This window comes from Gavia stellata, chromosome 16, assembly GCF_030936135.1.
Source record: "Gavia stellata isolate bGavSte3 chromosome 16, bGavSte3.hap2, whole genome shotgun sequence".
NCBI classification, from domain to species: domain Eukaryota; kingdom Metazoa; phylum Chordata; class Aves; order Gaviiformes; family Gaviidae; genus Gavia; species Gavia stellata.
In genome coordinates this window covers 1,495,550-1,511,370 of record NC_082609.1, presented here as the reverse complement: position 1 = coordinate 1,511,370, position 15,821 = coordinate 1,495,550, and the positions used below count along the sequence as shown (strand labels likewise).

At 53.6% G+C, this 15,821-nt stretch overlaps 1 protein-coding gene across 3 annotated transcripts in view; it reads left to right on the top strand.

Annotated features, from left to right (window-relative positions):
- Positions 1-15,821, top strand: part of ARHGAP26 (Rho GTPase activating protein 26) — a 151,788-nt gene that overhangs the window by 85,305 nt on the left and 50,662 nt on the right. The gene's annotated exons all lie outside the window — the stretch shown is intronic.

The following is a 15,821-nucleotide window of genomic DNA, read 5'->3' as shown; positions in this document are numbered from 1 at the left end:
GGTTTCAAAACCTTCTGCATTTACAGGCTGAAGCCAAGGGCCAGGCGGTTCCAGGTATTCCCATCGGCCAAATATGTGCGAGGAATCTCACTCGCTTAAGTGCTTTTCATTTAAAGGAAAAGCTGGTGGTGGTTGAGTGAGAGGCGTGGAGAGGGGAGGCAGGTAATACAATGGGTTTCATGCTGCTTTAGTAGGGAAGGAACTAAAACAAAACACAAACAAACAATGAGGGTAGTGGTGCGTGCTATATTAGGAAGAGAAACAGCTCATAGTGGTTATTTAATGGGAAAAAAATTATCTCAGAGAAAGGCAGGAAGCCGAGGAGTGAGAGGCTGCTCTGCTGAGCTCGCCGCCCTGCAGAAGCTGTCCCAGCCCTGGAGCCGGTGCTGTTCCTTGGGCTGTCCCGGGCCGCGGGGCCAGAGGAACAGCCAGCCCCGGGCACCGGCCCTCCAGCATCCCTCCAGGGTCAGTCCGGCAGCCCCTCAGTCCTGCAGCCCCTGCACGGCGGCGGTCCTCGCGGGGCCGCCCGGCAAGGAGGACCTTGCTGCGGGAGCAGCAGGAGGGCAGCCTGGTTCGGGGCTCGTTGCTGCGGCTCTTGTGCACGAGCCGGTGGAGGCAGCGGTACAGCAGGTTAAAGATGTGGTGGTGGAGATAAAGCTGCACATCTGCAGAAGATGTTTGGAGGGAGGCAGGGTGTGGCAGAAGGGACGGGGGCCTGGCTGCCCCGGGCGGCCTGCGCGGGGAAGGGGGACGCTCTGGGGTGGGGACCGGCGGGGTTTGGGTGCTGCCCCGTCCCTGGCGAGGGGAGCCGAGAGCAGGGCAGAACTAACACGGGCGAGACTGAAGGGCCCCTTCCTGGCCCTGCCAAGCTGGGCTGCACTTCTCGGAGGGCATTGCCTCATCTGTTTCTGTTGGTTTTTTTTTTTTTTTAAGTAATGTATGAATAATCAAGATTTGCATTTTTATCAGATGAGCTAAAAAAATATTTCTCACAGTATTGCTGGGGAGATCTCTTGCACTAAAAGCAGAAGTCAATCTGTATCAGTCAAACAGAGAAAGAGAGTCTGTCCCACGTTGTCTTACATCTCCTGGTTTTTTGGTTTGTGTGTTTGCTGAAAGGGGACTGAAAAGGGACACGGGACTCCACATGTGGCGTGGGGCTGCCGTTAATAAGAGTAATAAAACCGTCCTACTACAGCCGATACATTAAAAAATAGCAATTATTAACACAAATTAAATATCAGCCGGGATAAGCGCCTCGGAGGTGGCTGAGCAGTGCCCTTCTTCCTTCTGTGCAGCAGAGAAACGTCGGGAGTTTCCCGGGGCGGCTGGGTGCCCCCCTGCAATTCGGCGTGCGGCGAGAGGGGCTCGCGCCCCGGCCGGCCCCGCGCAGGCAGGGGCGGCCGCGCTCCGGCTCCCGGGGAAAGCGCTGCTGCTCCCGGGGTGCATCCCCCTGCGCCGGAGGGGGAAAGGAGAGCTGGAGGCGGGGGGAGGACAGATCCCGGGGACTGGCACAGGCAGGCTGGAGGAAGGGGAGTGTATAAATAGAAAATGAAGTTGATTTCTGCCTCTTGCTGTATCTCTAAGCCTGTTTATGCTGCCTCCTGCCTCACGTTCAGGTGTCCAGGCAGTTATCCACTGTGAAATACAGAGCGTGAGCAATCCCTGCCCGTGCTCCTTCGTCAGGAATGTAATGCTGCAAATTTTCTCCTCTGCTTACAGACCCCGGTTCCAGTGAAACTTGCTATTATGATGTTATTCTTTGACCCGTGAGTAGGTGAAACCTTTAATTTTCCTTCTTGGGACACATTCACGCTGTCAGGAGTCCTGTGATAAACCCAGCTGTGATTTACTGTTCCTGAAAGAGAGGAGAGCTCTTTGTTCTGATGTTTTTCCAAGGGGATCTCTGCAGGAAAGCCTGAACACCCACAGTGCGGACCGTCCCAGTAAGCCCCGTGCCTGCTGCCGCTGGCCCTGCCAACAGGCATGTCTGAGGATGCAGCGACTGAAGTTAGGGAGACTCTGGTCATCTTAAGAATCACCTGGTTTCTCTTGTCTCAGGCCAGAATAGCCCGTGTCTTTCAAAGAATTGAAAGGCAAACCCAGCACCTATCTTCTCCTGGTTCTTGTAGCTGTTTTAGTTACCGGCATCTCTATTGCTTAGTCAGTCTGTTACTTCTTGCAGCATTAATGTTTGCAGGGGATGGCTGGTGAGAGTGCTCCTCATCCCCTGCTTTAAAAATAAGAAATAGACTTTTTAAAAAGCTACATGAAGAGCTGATGCCAGGAGACGTGGCGAGCTCACTGTGCGAGCGTGTGTGGTACCCGAGCGCGCCTGGCAGTGACACTGCCCCTCGCCACCGCACTCCCCGCTCTCCCAAACGCCTTTTCCAGCATCATTTTTAGCAGTTTGTGCCCTGCCTTCCCCCGGCCCGTTCGGGCAGCAGGCTCGGGCTCCGCACGGTGCGGGACTCCTCACCGCCTTCAGGGTTTTCTCTTTCTATTCTGGGAATTTTTTCCCACTGTTTCTAGTTGGGAAAGGAGGAAGACGGTACTTCCTCGGTGCTGCAGAGCACCTTGGGTGCAGCAGGCTGTCCCACAGCACGTCACCTAGCAACACGCTCCTGCTTGTGTGCTTCGGAGTTGTTTTGCTGCAGAGATCTCCTTTTGGCCCAGCACCTATCTCCAAGAATGGCTACACCGTAGTTTCAAATGGTTTTTTATCAACAGAATGTGCCAGCTCTGATTAAACCAGATTCCTTTTTTCTGCCAAATAAGTTAAAGCGGTTCAAAGCGAAGCGGAGGCACGCGCGGCGCTGCCCAGCTTGCAGGTGGCTGCGCCAGGAGTGGAGCTGGTTGCAGAAAATTGCCATTTCTGTTTAGTGGAGCTGCGATATCATCCCTGACTTTTTCTTCTTTTTTAATGTACTTTCTCACCAAGGAGTAAATGCTTTGGAGGTGCAGAGCAGGAGGATTTCACTCTGATTATGTTTCAAGCATTTAGGAATTATTTTTTTTGCATGGACATAATTTGACATCTGAGCCTTGCTTTGTTCTTGTGGCAGTGAGATCCAGGTTCTCCTGTACAGACGGTGCCGTGCTCGTGCACCCTTCAGCAGGGCTCCCGAGCCCCTCCTGCGGCTCTGCGTTGCTCCATGCGTCGCTGCTGCCGCTCCGCGCGTCCCCCTGGCCCGAGGAGCAGGGCTGCCCCTGCCTGCGCGTCCGCCCCTCTCCTGGCAAAAGGTCAAAACAATTAAGGAGGCTGCAGAAGAAATGTGTGTACGTGTATTTAGCAGAATTAATTATCTTTAATCATTCACAGCTGCGGCCTGGCCAGCAGTGACTCGTTCCCTTTGTTTTTGCTGCGGTGGTGTTTTCTAGTTTACGTGTTTTAACCAACATGATAGCGATTGCTATCTCTAGCACAAATTGTTTTCCACTTATCAGTGCGGCTGGTTTCCATGGGCTCTGCAGGGCGGCTGCTATGGGCCACAGCCCAGAGATCCAGCAAAACCCATCCTCCGTTACAGCCCGTCAGCGTGACGGAGCAGGGGCTGGACGCGGAGCGAAGCGTGTTTCGGAGGGCTCTCTGCTGAACGAGGGGTTGTTGGCGAAGGAGAAGAAGAAAAAAATCCTCCAGGTCTTCTGCCTAAAAATACAACCCAGCGCTTGTTTTCCTTTGCGTGGAGCAGTCCCGTCCTTGGCAGCCCCGGGCTGTGCTGCCCGCGCAGAGCCCCGCGGGAGCCGGGGTCCCCGGCAGTGGCGTGGCGCTTGCTGTGGTGTGCTCTGTGCCCGGTGGCCGCAGGAAACCCACCGGGGCACCTGTGCAGGACTCGGGGTGGCTGCTTCCCCAGAAATGTGCTTTTCCTTGGGTTGTTTTCCCCATTTCCCCCCGAAGGTGCAGCCGGCGAGGAGGCTGACGCCTCTTGGCACAGCAGGTCTGATTTCATCCCCGTGGCAGCTGTTTATGCTGCTGTCTGGTAACTATTCATTTGCTTGATTTATGTATTACTTCCAGTAAGTCATTCTTGTCCAGGACATTCTGGAAATTTCCACTAGCCGCTGAGGCCTCTGAGATGCACTTCCCTCATATGCTCCTCGCCTGATTTGGCTGCCAAAAGAAAATAGCGAGCGAGCTCTCTGACCTCGCGTGGCCAGGCCAGGCAGCAATCCTCCCGCGCTGCCGCCCGCTTGACGTGCTTTGGAAATGCCATTTTTTTCCTGGTGCGTGTTTCTGGGCCCTTTGGATCGCGGCACTGCTGGGTCTCGGGTGAAACCCCGGGAGTTCGAGTGACCCAAAGGATCTGGGTGCTCCTGTGGGTAGCAAAAGGCACGTCACACGGAAGATGACTCCCCGTAGGCACGCTCTGCTTTGCAGGAGCTGGGAGAATCCTGCCTGGGGCTTGTCTGTCCTGGGCCAGGCTCGTGCCATGCTTTTTTCTCCCCCTCTTTCCTTTTTTTCCTTTTTCTCCTCCTGTTTTGTTTCTCTGCTTTGTGTCTTGGTTTGGAGCATCACGTCCTGGCACCTGGGGAGCCGGGATGGGTGCTGCCGGGTGCTGCAGCCTGGTGAGTGCCGTGCCTCTGACCTGTGCTGGAGCCAGTCCCATGCCAGAGCCAGTCCCATGCCGGAGCTGCTGCCGGTGCTGCCAGTGCTGCCGGGCATCCCCAGAGCCGCCGTGCTCTGTTAGTTAGTCCCATCTGTGTGTGAGTCCCACCTAACCCAGTACACTGTCTTGTGAAGGGCCAGTACGGGCGGTTTAAGGGAGGGGATGCCATGGGGCGTGAGCCCAGCCCCACTGCAGCTCCCCCGAGCTTCGTCCCCACTGCGGCGGCCAGCAAGCGCCGGTGCCTCCTGGTCCATCGCCTGCTGGTGTGCTGGGAGGTGTACAGCCGTGTCGGTCCTGCTGTGCCTGTGCGTTGCCTATACGTACCCTAGGCGGGCAGGGCAGAAGGTGTGAACCAGCACACAGAGTAAGGAAGAAGGAAGGTTGAGGCTGACGGTGCTAAAGCAAAACAAACCAAGAACTTCCTTGGTTTTGAAAATGCAGTTCTAAGCAACTATTTTAAATCAGCCTCTTCCCGATTGGAGCCAAGCCCACTCAGATCAATAAAAATCCCTTTTGTTTTAATGCTTTGACATGATTAGCAAGTATAGCCAGTTGTCTGTTTATTTTTCTGTTCCTGCGTGGGAAAAGCCAAGCGAGCCAGCAGCAGTGCGGCGGGCTCCCTGCAGACGGCGGGAGAAGGGGGGTTTGGAAGGAGCAGCCTGGGAGGGCGGGTGAAGGGGAAGGTAAGGGCTTCGGCAGCGTGCGGTGCCGGGGACACGTCCTCGCTCCCGGCTCCGAGAGGGCAGCGTGATGTCCTCCCAAGTCTCTCTCCTCCATCAGATCGGCTCTGTCTAAATTCTGGGGTATTTTTAGTGCTGGAGACATTTAATGTTGGTGGATGAGAGATTGCTCTGCCGATTAGTTTGAAATCTTAGCGCGCCCATCTTGCCTGGCTAATTTAATTACAGCATTTAACTGGAACCACCTGTAGCTCCGTGGAAAGACAAAGGCCGCGGAGGTCCGCAGGCCCCTGGCAGAGCCTCCAGCGGGGGCTGCGCTGCCTCCCGGGCTCCCCCGCGCTCGCACGCCTTCCCGGCGTTAATGAAATCGGCATGTGTTTGCCGTCATCTCTCCCTTGTTTTTGTAGCTTTTGCATTAGGCTCCTGAAGATAATTTTACCTTTACCATAGCTTGTTAGGGGGTTGGTTTTTTCAACCAGGGAGCTTTGCAGAGAGGAAGGAGCCTGCCCTGCGCCTTCTCCTGCCTCCCCGCAGAAATGCTGTGCATGTTCGGGTCCTGCAAAGGCAGAGGCAGCACTTGAACGTGGTCAGTGGGTGCTCAGACCTCCCCAGCCATTGCAGGTGGTCTCTTAGATGGTCTTGATCTGTTTGCAAATGGCCTGCATCCATTTTTCTTCTGCTACCGCAAAATAATCCACTGGATTATCGATAATGTGCCAGTAGATAGGCTCCTTCCTCCTACTCGAGTTTGGGATACATCACACCAGATACACAGCAGCAGCACAGCGAGCGTGGTCCCAAGCTGCGTTTGCTGGGGTAACGATGACGCTGTGAACGCATTCCCTTGTTTTCCTGGTATTTTCTTTGCTTAAGACTTGTAGTAAGGCGGATCCTTTGCCAGCACTGAAGCCCTTCTGCAGGAGGCAGCCCGCGCTTGAGGAGCAGCTCTGGCCTGGTGCAGTGGGTCCTTTTGCGCTTCAGAGCCGGAGGCGTCAAAGCCTCGTAGGGCAGCAGCAACACCTTCGGTTTCCCCCTGCCCTTTCCCCGTCTCTCCGCCGCATGCTTTGTTCGAGGAGCTGGTGATGCTCTCCGCAGAGTGGGGACCGCTACGGGCTTAGCAGGTACTGGTGGGGGCACGGTGCTGATGGGGTGTGCAGCTCCCTGGGGACACGGCCCCGGAACGCCGGGCAGACTGTGCAAAGCACAAGGCTGGGTGCATGCCCACCCCCTTGCAAGCTCTCACTCCCTCTTACTCTTCTGGTTTTGTTTTTAATATGAGATTCTGCAGAATTAAAAAACAAAACAAAACAAAACCCTGTAGGTGTTTGCTGTGTTTTTTGGGCTTGGCTTCCTGTAATGTGTAAATTAGCAAAAGGTTTTGTTCTACTTCTGCAAATGAACTTTTAACCTCCTTAGCCTGGGTTGTCAGTAGATGAGCTGTGTGCATTTTCTGGTAGCTTTTTCTTCCACGCTTCTCCAAGAGGTCCTTATGTTTTCTGAAGGCTCCCCAGTTTTTAGCTGTAGAGGAATGCACTTCGGAGACTGCAGCATCTCCCTGACCAGATTCTTCGCAACTCTCATATCTTCATCACGCATAAGATTCATCTCTCTAGATATGATAACGGGTGTCTTAAATTAGGTTAAAGCTTACATCACCAACGCTGGCAAGACCAGTCATTTAGTAGCATGTAATGCGGAGTGCGCTGGGTTTGCTGTGGAGTTTCTGTGGTTGAACATCTCTGCCGAGCTCCCGCCGGACAGCCGGGATCTCCGGGAGAAGCACCAGGCATTTTGCATTACCCAAGCGTGAATTCTTGTGGGCTTGCATTTGAACTTTACGTTGTTGGATGGAGGTTGTTGACAGCGCATAATTATCTGGATTCTTTTTAATTGTTTATCACAGTGAGACTGAAACTATGTACAGAAATAGATTGAATCTAGAGTGAGCAAAAGATTTCCAATAAATAGCTGGCGTCTCTCCCTGGTGGTGTCTTTTCCGTCCCCGCAGTCGGAGTGGGATTTTAATGAGAGCTTCTCTAGATGGCTCTTTATGCTGAACAGATCCGGTACTAAACCAAATTGAATTATATAGATTTTAGTCAAATGTTTTTTCGGCAGAAGAGAGGAGAATAAAGGTCACCAGCGCCAAGGTGTCTTTGAGCTGCGGTTCTCCGCGGGATGCTGGGAGTGGTCCCCGGGCCAAGCTGGACCTGTCTCTTCTGTCTATCTTCAAGTGACTACACCGCACGTCTAGTCGAGGTCTAGGCTTTTTGTAACTACGTTCAAACTTAGAAGCACATATTTTTAAAAACATCTGCTGCTGCTGGGTGTGAAAGGGGCAGCCAGAGGAGCACGGGACAGAGGGTCTGAAAGCTGCTGTTTGGGGCTGGGAGGGCCGGGAGGCTCCGGGAGCCACTGGCGGAGAAAAGCCAGATGCAATCACAGCTTCCGTGTGGAAGAACGCCGGCCATGCTGGCACCCACATGGGGAAAGGAGCTGCTTTGCGGAGGATGTTCTCTGGCTTGGTAGGTGACTCCAGGCAGTTCAGGACTGAGCTGAGGGAACCGGTCCTGCTTTCCACGGGCTTTACGTGTGCATGTGCGTACAAACGTCTGTGGGGCACAGGAGTCTGGAAATGCGTTTCTTGGCTCCTGCTCCCTTGATCTCACTCACCCCGTGGAGGGAGGTGGCAGGAGGGTCCGTCCATCGGCTGCGCGGGTGCCCCACGGTGGGGCTGGCGATGAGCAGGCTGTTATTTTGTTAAATTCAACAGTTACTGTACTCTTCTAATGTAGTTCCATGGAAGTTTGTTGCAGTTTGACGGTTATCTACTGCCATGAGAGGTAGGAAGGGCATCATGGGGTGAGCGGGTTTGCCCACGTGTGTGTGACAGGGTGCACAAAGTCTGGGGGGGATTATTTTTCCAACTGTTGGGCAAAACCTTGTTCCACTGGCAAAGACGGGACAAGCGTTTTCCCTGCTGTTGTTAACCATGACTTTAATTTATTCTGCAAAGCTGGGTATTTCTGTATTCCCTTTCTTTCCATTTAAGCAAATTTCTCAGGAATTCAGTGTTTTGGAGGGAAGGGCACTAATCTTGCATTTGTGAAGCGAATGTGCTCCAAAATACCTCTAAGCTGGAAGAAAAAACAGTCAAAAAACCTGCTTTGTTACTCTGCCCTGTGGCCAATGCACTTGCATGAATATACAGGTCTACACCAGGGTACCTTCTGCCCCTCACCCTGCGGCCTGCCTCTGGGCTGGGCGTTATTTCCCGTGCCTCCCTGGCGGGACAGCCCCCGTCGGGCTGCAGAGCAGTGGGAGCTGCACGTGCTAATACTGGTGCCGGTTCTTGCTGGGAGGCTTTCTGGAAGCCCGTTTACTTTGGCTGTTTTCCTTCTGTCAGGTAGGCTTCGGCATGTCGCTTTCCGTCGCGGCAGAGCTTTCAAAGGATTTCTTGTTAATGTATACTTGCTCTTTCAGGCTTTTATTGCCCCGCTGGCTATGTAGGTTTGCTTACTGCAGTGTGAAAGCATTGAAGATTTCAGATTTCAGTGGAAAACCTGCCCGTACAGCGAGGGCTTTGCTGGGGGCACCGAGGCCGGTGGTGCTCGTGCATGGGACGGCTCTTGCAGGGCTGCAGGCACAGCCTGGAGCCGGCCAAAGCGCTGCTGCAGCACAAGCCGCTGCGGCTGTTGCTAATGGGTGAAATAACTATTATTATTGTAAAGAGGAAAGACATAATTGAGTGTAGCAGAGTGAAGTTATAAGTGAATGCTGTGCTTGCACACATACAGGTGAAATTAAGGGAAGAAGCGCAAGGCTGGGGTTCAGGGTGTGGGGTATGGGAATTGCATTCACCTGGTGTTGCCTCTTGGTTGCGTGCTGTCAACGTGTAGTTTGCTGGCGTGGCATTGGGGTTTGGCCCCTCTAGGGCAGGGTGCAGATCCCCTGCTGTGCCCGTGGGCTGCGGCAAGGGTGCCAGTCTCAAACAGGGCATCACTGCTGCGGGGTGGCAGCGGCACAGGGGACAGCGTCTGCAGCCTTGGCAGCCCCGTTCCAGCTCCGTCCCCGGGGGAAGTTTGAGGGTGAAGTCCCCTTTGGCTGGCTGGCAGGTGGAAACAGCTGTGACGTTTTCACGTCAACTCGTGGCCATGCCCATGGCTTTCACTGGGGCATCAGTGGAAAGCCGCGGCACTGCCGACACTGTGCCGGGGCATGGGGAACGTGCCTTGCTGCAGCCTTGGGCTGAGGGTTGGCGAGCAAGTTCGGGATCCTCCTGTCAGCGCGTCCCCCTGAGACCTCCCATCAGCCTCAGCTTGCCCAAAGCCAGAGAGGACGGCTTTGGAAACCGAGGCGGCTTGGTCTGGAAAGCCTGAATCAGAGGCGCGTTGCAGCACTGTATGTGTTTTCTTTGCAAGTCACAGCACGTATGGTATTCACACTGATTAGGCTTACCGATACTGAACTTCACATTTGGCCTCTGCATCTGCTCAGTGTGATATGAGTGGGTTTTTTTTTCCCTGGGAGTGAACCCAAGCATCCAGCTGTGGCCAGATTCACCCGGGAGAAAAAGAGTCTTGTCGGAGCAAGTCAAACCGCCCAGAAACAGTGCAGGCGCATGTTTTGTCCCAGCTGAGCAGGGAAACCCGAGAGCAATGCGGCTGCTTGCTGAAACCCCCTTTAATTCTTGACGTTGTATCTGAAGGTTTTGTCAACCGCGTTCAGAAAGTTTCTCCTTGTCTTCGCTGGGAGGTTTTGTATTTCCCTGGTGATCTGTCCTCCTTTTGGATCCGCTGGCCTCCATCTGCATTCCTCAGTACTTGGCTCTCCCCGCTCCTCGCTCGAGCGGCGGTGCTGTAGAAGTTGCGACGCTGTGAGCCTCTGCAGCCTGCAAAAGCTTGGGCTGCGTGTGGTGGTGTTTTGCCCATGCTCCCGTCCCTGTTCCTGCGCGCTGAGAACATGCAGTGACCACGTGGCAGCTGAGCGAGCCCAGCGAGCTCGTCCTCCCGCGGCTCCAGACTCCTCTGGCCCTCGCAGAGCTCCCCGCATCCAAGAGCAGCCCAGAAGAGCACAGGCATATCCAGAGCCTTAATAAACACGACAAGGATAAATTATGGTTATGCAATTTGTAAGCGTATCGTTTCTGTGCGTGGGAGATGAAGCGGAGCTGGTCGTGCTCCCCGGTTCTCCGCTCCCCGCTGCTCCTCGCGGCGGCACGGCTGTCTGCCACAGGCCACTGCGAATCGATCTCCCTCCTGTGCGCATGTGCCTTTTAGGAACGGTTATCCGAATGCACGAATGACCCATTTAGCTACCTGGGACACCAGCGGTTAGTGCTGGAGGTGTAATTTCTTTTTAATGGGCCACAGCCTTTTTGGTTCTCTTGCTGTGAGCAATGGTTTGGCATTTGTGGTTACAACGGCACTTGATGAAGAATTTCTATTTCCAGTCTCCAATGTTTCTGATATTGCAGGAGAGGAGCTTTGATTTTTAAAAAATCTCCTTTTAGTAACTTTAAATATTTTCATGATGATTGTTACTAGTCTTATCTTAAAACTTGAGCTGTTTCTTTCCTGACCTGAGTTTGCTTTTGACAAAACTGAGTATTGGGCTTCCCTGGTTTTGGGTAGCAGGAACGGCACGGATGCCAGTGCCGGTCAGTCCTCCTTCGAGCACAGGGAGGTGGCCGCGCACAGACGGGTTTCAAAGCTCTGCGTTGCAGCACAGTGTTTTACAATGTCCCTGCAATAAAACGCCTGCTGCGCTCCCAGCCGTCGGACGGCGTTCCGAGGCGGGCGGGCTGCCGGGGCTGGGTAACCCGCGGTGGGTTTGAGCGAGGAGCGGGCAGTCCCCAGGGAGCCACAGGGCCGCTCTCTCCCAGGGCACAGCCCCTCCGGCTTCTCGAAGCAGAGCAGCGGGAGCCGCTGGCGTGGCGGCCAGCCCGGCCCTCGCCCGGCTCTCCACCTACGCGCTCATCAGCTGCAGCCCAATTAAACTCAATAATGTGCAGGGATGACTTGAATGCACCCAGGAACATTTCCCAGAACTCATTAGATTTTATCTGATAAATACCACCAATTGTGCGCTAGCAGCCGCCGGCTCTCTGTCCGGCAGCGTGCGCGATCCGAATGGAATGGGTGGAAATGGGGGAGCTGGGGGGGCAGGGACACCGACTGCAGGGTTTCGCTTGAATGAAGCCCAGCAGCCGTGCTGAGCCTCTCCCCCGGGCCGGGAGCTGTACTCCCCCCGAGACGATTTTCTTTGCAAGGACGCGATGGGAACACGACCACTGCCTCGGTTGGGTCTTGCCGGCGTGCGTTAGTACCGCTCTTCCACACACCGACCCACCACCAAATGGATGGTGGATCCATAGATGCCTCCATTGCCCGGCGTACTGTCTGCATTCTCTGTGCTTTTTGTCTTTCATGCATGTCCAGAGTTAAATGTAAGTGTTTAATTTGTAACAAACTACCCAGCGCAGCCTGAATAATTTTGGGAATTGCTAGCCCGCTGAATGATTGGCTTTTCACGTTAAATAGACGCTCTAATGGTGGTAGCAGACATGAAATATATTTTTACCTGTAGCAATATGAATTAGCTGCATTATTTTCCATCCTAAAAGGTCTTGTTAGGCCAGCCATAACAAGCACTTTGTTTTCAAAGGTTTGTCCCAGGCATGGAAATAGAAGCACTCCAGGCTTTGCCTTTGTTCCCTCTCAGATGCTTGTTTTCTCAGAGATTTTTCTCTGAATCAGGGAAGTTATTTGAACTAATAACAGCACTCTTTGGCTGAGGCTTATATATGTGTATTTTATATATAAAATACATACACAAAGTAATTCCAGCCACAGAAAGCAAGAGTTCTGTGGGGAGCAGAGCCAGGTGCCCGCGTGGCATCCCTGGGAGAGGCCGTTGCTGCCGCTGCCGCCCGGCGCGGCTGGGGCAGCCGGCTCAGAGCCGTGTGTTCGTTGCAGTAACAGCACGTAGCAGCAGGACCGTGTCCGCCGGTATTAAATAATCCCACTGATGCCAGTTCACAGCCCAGAAGTCTCAAGTTCGTACGCTTTTTGTCGCCCTCGGCTCTGTGCGTGGTGTGAAGCTGCGGTGCCTGCAGCTGGTGCTGGGTCCCAGCGCTGGGCTGGTGCCGGCTCTCGGCCGTGTTACTGGGAGGAGTGGGCAGCACCCACGTGCTGCACCCAAGCGTTCTCTGCTGCTCCCACAATACAGGTTTCTTTGTAGGTCACTGGAGAAGCAAATGAGTTCTTTAATTGGATTTCTGTGAAAATAAATATGAGCGGCTGACCAGCCTGAAGAAACTTAAGTCTTTAACATCTGTAAAATAAAAGAGGGCCAGTGCAGCTCTTCCCCCAGCCTGCAGCACCCTCGGCTCCACTGTATTTCTCCTCTGTTACACGATGCTGATTGCAAGCCAGTGCAACAAAGAAATATTTACTGTTCCTGTATGCTTTCTCTGCACTGAAGCTTGACTACCAATTACTCAGTATTAAATTATGTTTGGTCATGCCGGTGATTATACAGTATCCAAGCAACCCAGGCATAATCTAATTTAACACACAACATGGATTTACTCCGCTCCCATTCTCCCTTGTTTTTCTGAAAGTGAATGTAAAGTGAGCGGGTGTCCACGGACACCCCCAGGAACCACGACCCGCCCGTTCAGCTGCAGGGACAGTGCTCCCACAGCAGCCCTCGGCTCCAGGCCCAGGGTGTCCCCTCGGGGTGGCAGAGCTCGGGCTCCAGCTCCTTTGGCTGGGGGCTGGCAGTAGCCAGCACGCCTCTTGGGTTCGCACCACGTGGGTCAGGTCTTCACGGAACGAAGTCCCTCCGCAGGGCTGCTCGTCGGTGATGCATTGGAGTGCAGATGTTCCCCCGGTCGAGGGGCTCCGTGGCCTGTCCCACGCTGCCGGGCTGGTCTCCCGCTGATCCTGGAGACACGTGGGAACCATCGTGTGCTGCGAGGAGGAAGAATAGCCCAGAGTCCAAAAGCCAGTGATAGCCCAGCACATTGCAAGCACCAAGCAGGAGTTAAGAGGTGGCTCTGCACGTTTCTCCATTAGTTGTTGCTTCCCACCTCCTGCTTGTGCGGGAAGTGACTTCTGCGAAGTGTGGATGGAGAGGGAACTGAAAAAGGACCCATCTAAATTAATATTAGTGCAATTGCTTTCAGACTGGCACTGGGGGCCAGAAAGAAACAGCAGGTTAAAAGGAAAATACAGCAAATACTTGGAAACCTTCTAAAGGGCAGCTCAGGAATGGCACTAACAATGCCTGCTGAAAAGCACCAGCATTAAGCACACTTTGGGATGAGAACACCCCATCTTTAGAAACTGCAGCGTTATTTTCTAGTACAAAGGGTGATGAAGAGGTATAATTTATAGTAAATTATCATGTGGATAATGGATGTGGAATTTGAAGGATGTGAAAGGTGAATCATGTTCTGTAGCAAGCTTTGGTAACCGAGCGCTGTGGAGGCTGCTGCTGGAAAAGTACCCGTGGTACAGAGCAGAAGTTCATGTGCCACCAGACCTGCGCAGTTGCAAAATGGCTCCCACACTTCACAAATGCAAAGCAAACACGGTAAAGAGGGGTTGGTGCCGACTGCGGGACGGGGGCGAGGGCCAGCGCCCGCGTCTGGGCGCGTGGGCATTCCTCGGGCAGAGGGCAGAGCCAGGTCTGCGGCGGGTGCTGCAGGACCGCCTCCTGGGTGGGAAGCCATTAATAGTTTAGCCTGAAATAATTAACAGGACCGTGCACAGCTGCCGAGCCGTAATGAGTCAATGACAATGCAATTTATTAGAGTGATGTATTACATGGTAACGGTAATGAGAAATGGAGGGACCTAATTTTGTAAGACTTAGATCAATTCAGTTGTTTTCTTATAAATGAACATTGTTTTACTAACCACAGAAGATCATTAAAATTATTATTTTATTAGTACTTTTCAAAACTATTTGAATTACAACTGTGTTTTGCAAAATCCAAATAGGAGCATGCGAACAGGGGTCTGAAATATAGATGCTGTTGCAAGGGAAAAACGTCATCAGTATTTGTAAATGTCTTGATAAGGAGGTGGGTTGGAGTGGGGGAAAAGGTTTGCATCCCCATATAAGTAGGAGGTTTTTTCCTGTAGGTAAGCAAGTTTTTTCCTAAGTAAGAATTCCTAAGTTTCCTGTTGGACTTCTACCTTTCTCTCTGCCCCGCGAGGTTGTGAGCCCCTAAAGAAAGTTTGCTTTTACCCTACCAGCTCTGCCGGTCCGGGCAGGCTGGTGCCGGCGTCGCTGTGTGCAGCTTGGCCCGCTCTTGCTGTCGGTGAGGACGGGGAGAGGCTCTGCGCCCGCCCGGGGACGGGGACGGCCAGCCGGGCTGGGTGGAGGCGATGGGGAGAGCGGGGTGGCAGAGCCCCGCCGGGCAGCGCCTCGCCTTGCCGCCGCCGCAGGGCTCCTTCCTCCTCGGGTTATCGTCTCCGTAACTGGAGCCTTTCGCTGGGGCAGCCCATCTCCCACAGCACCGCAGTTTACTGACACGGGAGTTTTCTCAGACACTTGTGATAAAATATTCAGAGCTTCCTGACAGTGGGGGAAGTTATGGGTAAGAGGGAGGTCCCAGAAAGCTGCCAAGGGACTTTCACCGAGACCTCCGCACCTTTGAAGTTGTAACCCAAGCCCAGGCTTGGTGGAGGTGATGGCTCTGGGTATTCTCCAGGGACATAACACACACCAGAAGTGAGACTTATTGTCTGGACGGAAAACAGAGCTGAAGTTGCCGTTGTTGGGGAGCTGAGCCAGCAGTGCTGGGCCCCTGAGCATCCCTCGGTGATGGGGTCCTCTTCTGCTGCCTAAGGAGCTGTATGTAGGGCTGAGGAACGAAGAGTTCTTCGCTGGGTCAAGTGAGATTTGGATGAAAAAGGATGGAAAGCATCTTTTCTTCTAAGCCAGCCCTAGCTTACACTGTGCTGAAATAAGCTAAGTGTGCACACAAATGAGCACTGTGGTGTCTTGGCCCTGAGATCAATAATAAAAGTTTATGGCAATAACTTTTTGAGACAATCCAGCAAGATCTGAGTCTCAGCCTCGCTTTGTGCTAGCCTAGTGCATTTGTCCAGGGAAAACGGGAGAGAAAGAGTAAAGGGAAAAGACACTTAAAAAACCCCTTAAGCTAAAATTGTGTGATTGCACTGCCTGAAGTCATCGAGTTTCCTGGTTGAAGAGGTCAGGAGAAAACCACAAGAGAGAGTCGGGGGGATGGGGCTGTAGGGCTTCCGCCGCAGGTCCTCGGTGCGTCACCCGCGCACGTGCCATTGCGTTATGTGTCGCTGTGTGACTCCAGCACCTGACTCAGCCGGAGTCCACGGTACCTGGTGAGGTTGGTCCGAGCCTCAATCAGGCGTTTGCCACGGAGCAGCCGAGCACCTGGGTCCCCTGCCACTCCCGGTCGGACACAGCCTGGGGACCTCCGGGCTACGTCCCACATTGCAGCGTGCCCTCGGTGCAGGGCAGCGGGGCTCTCAGGG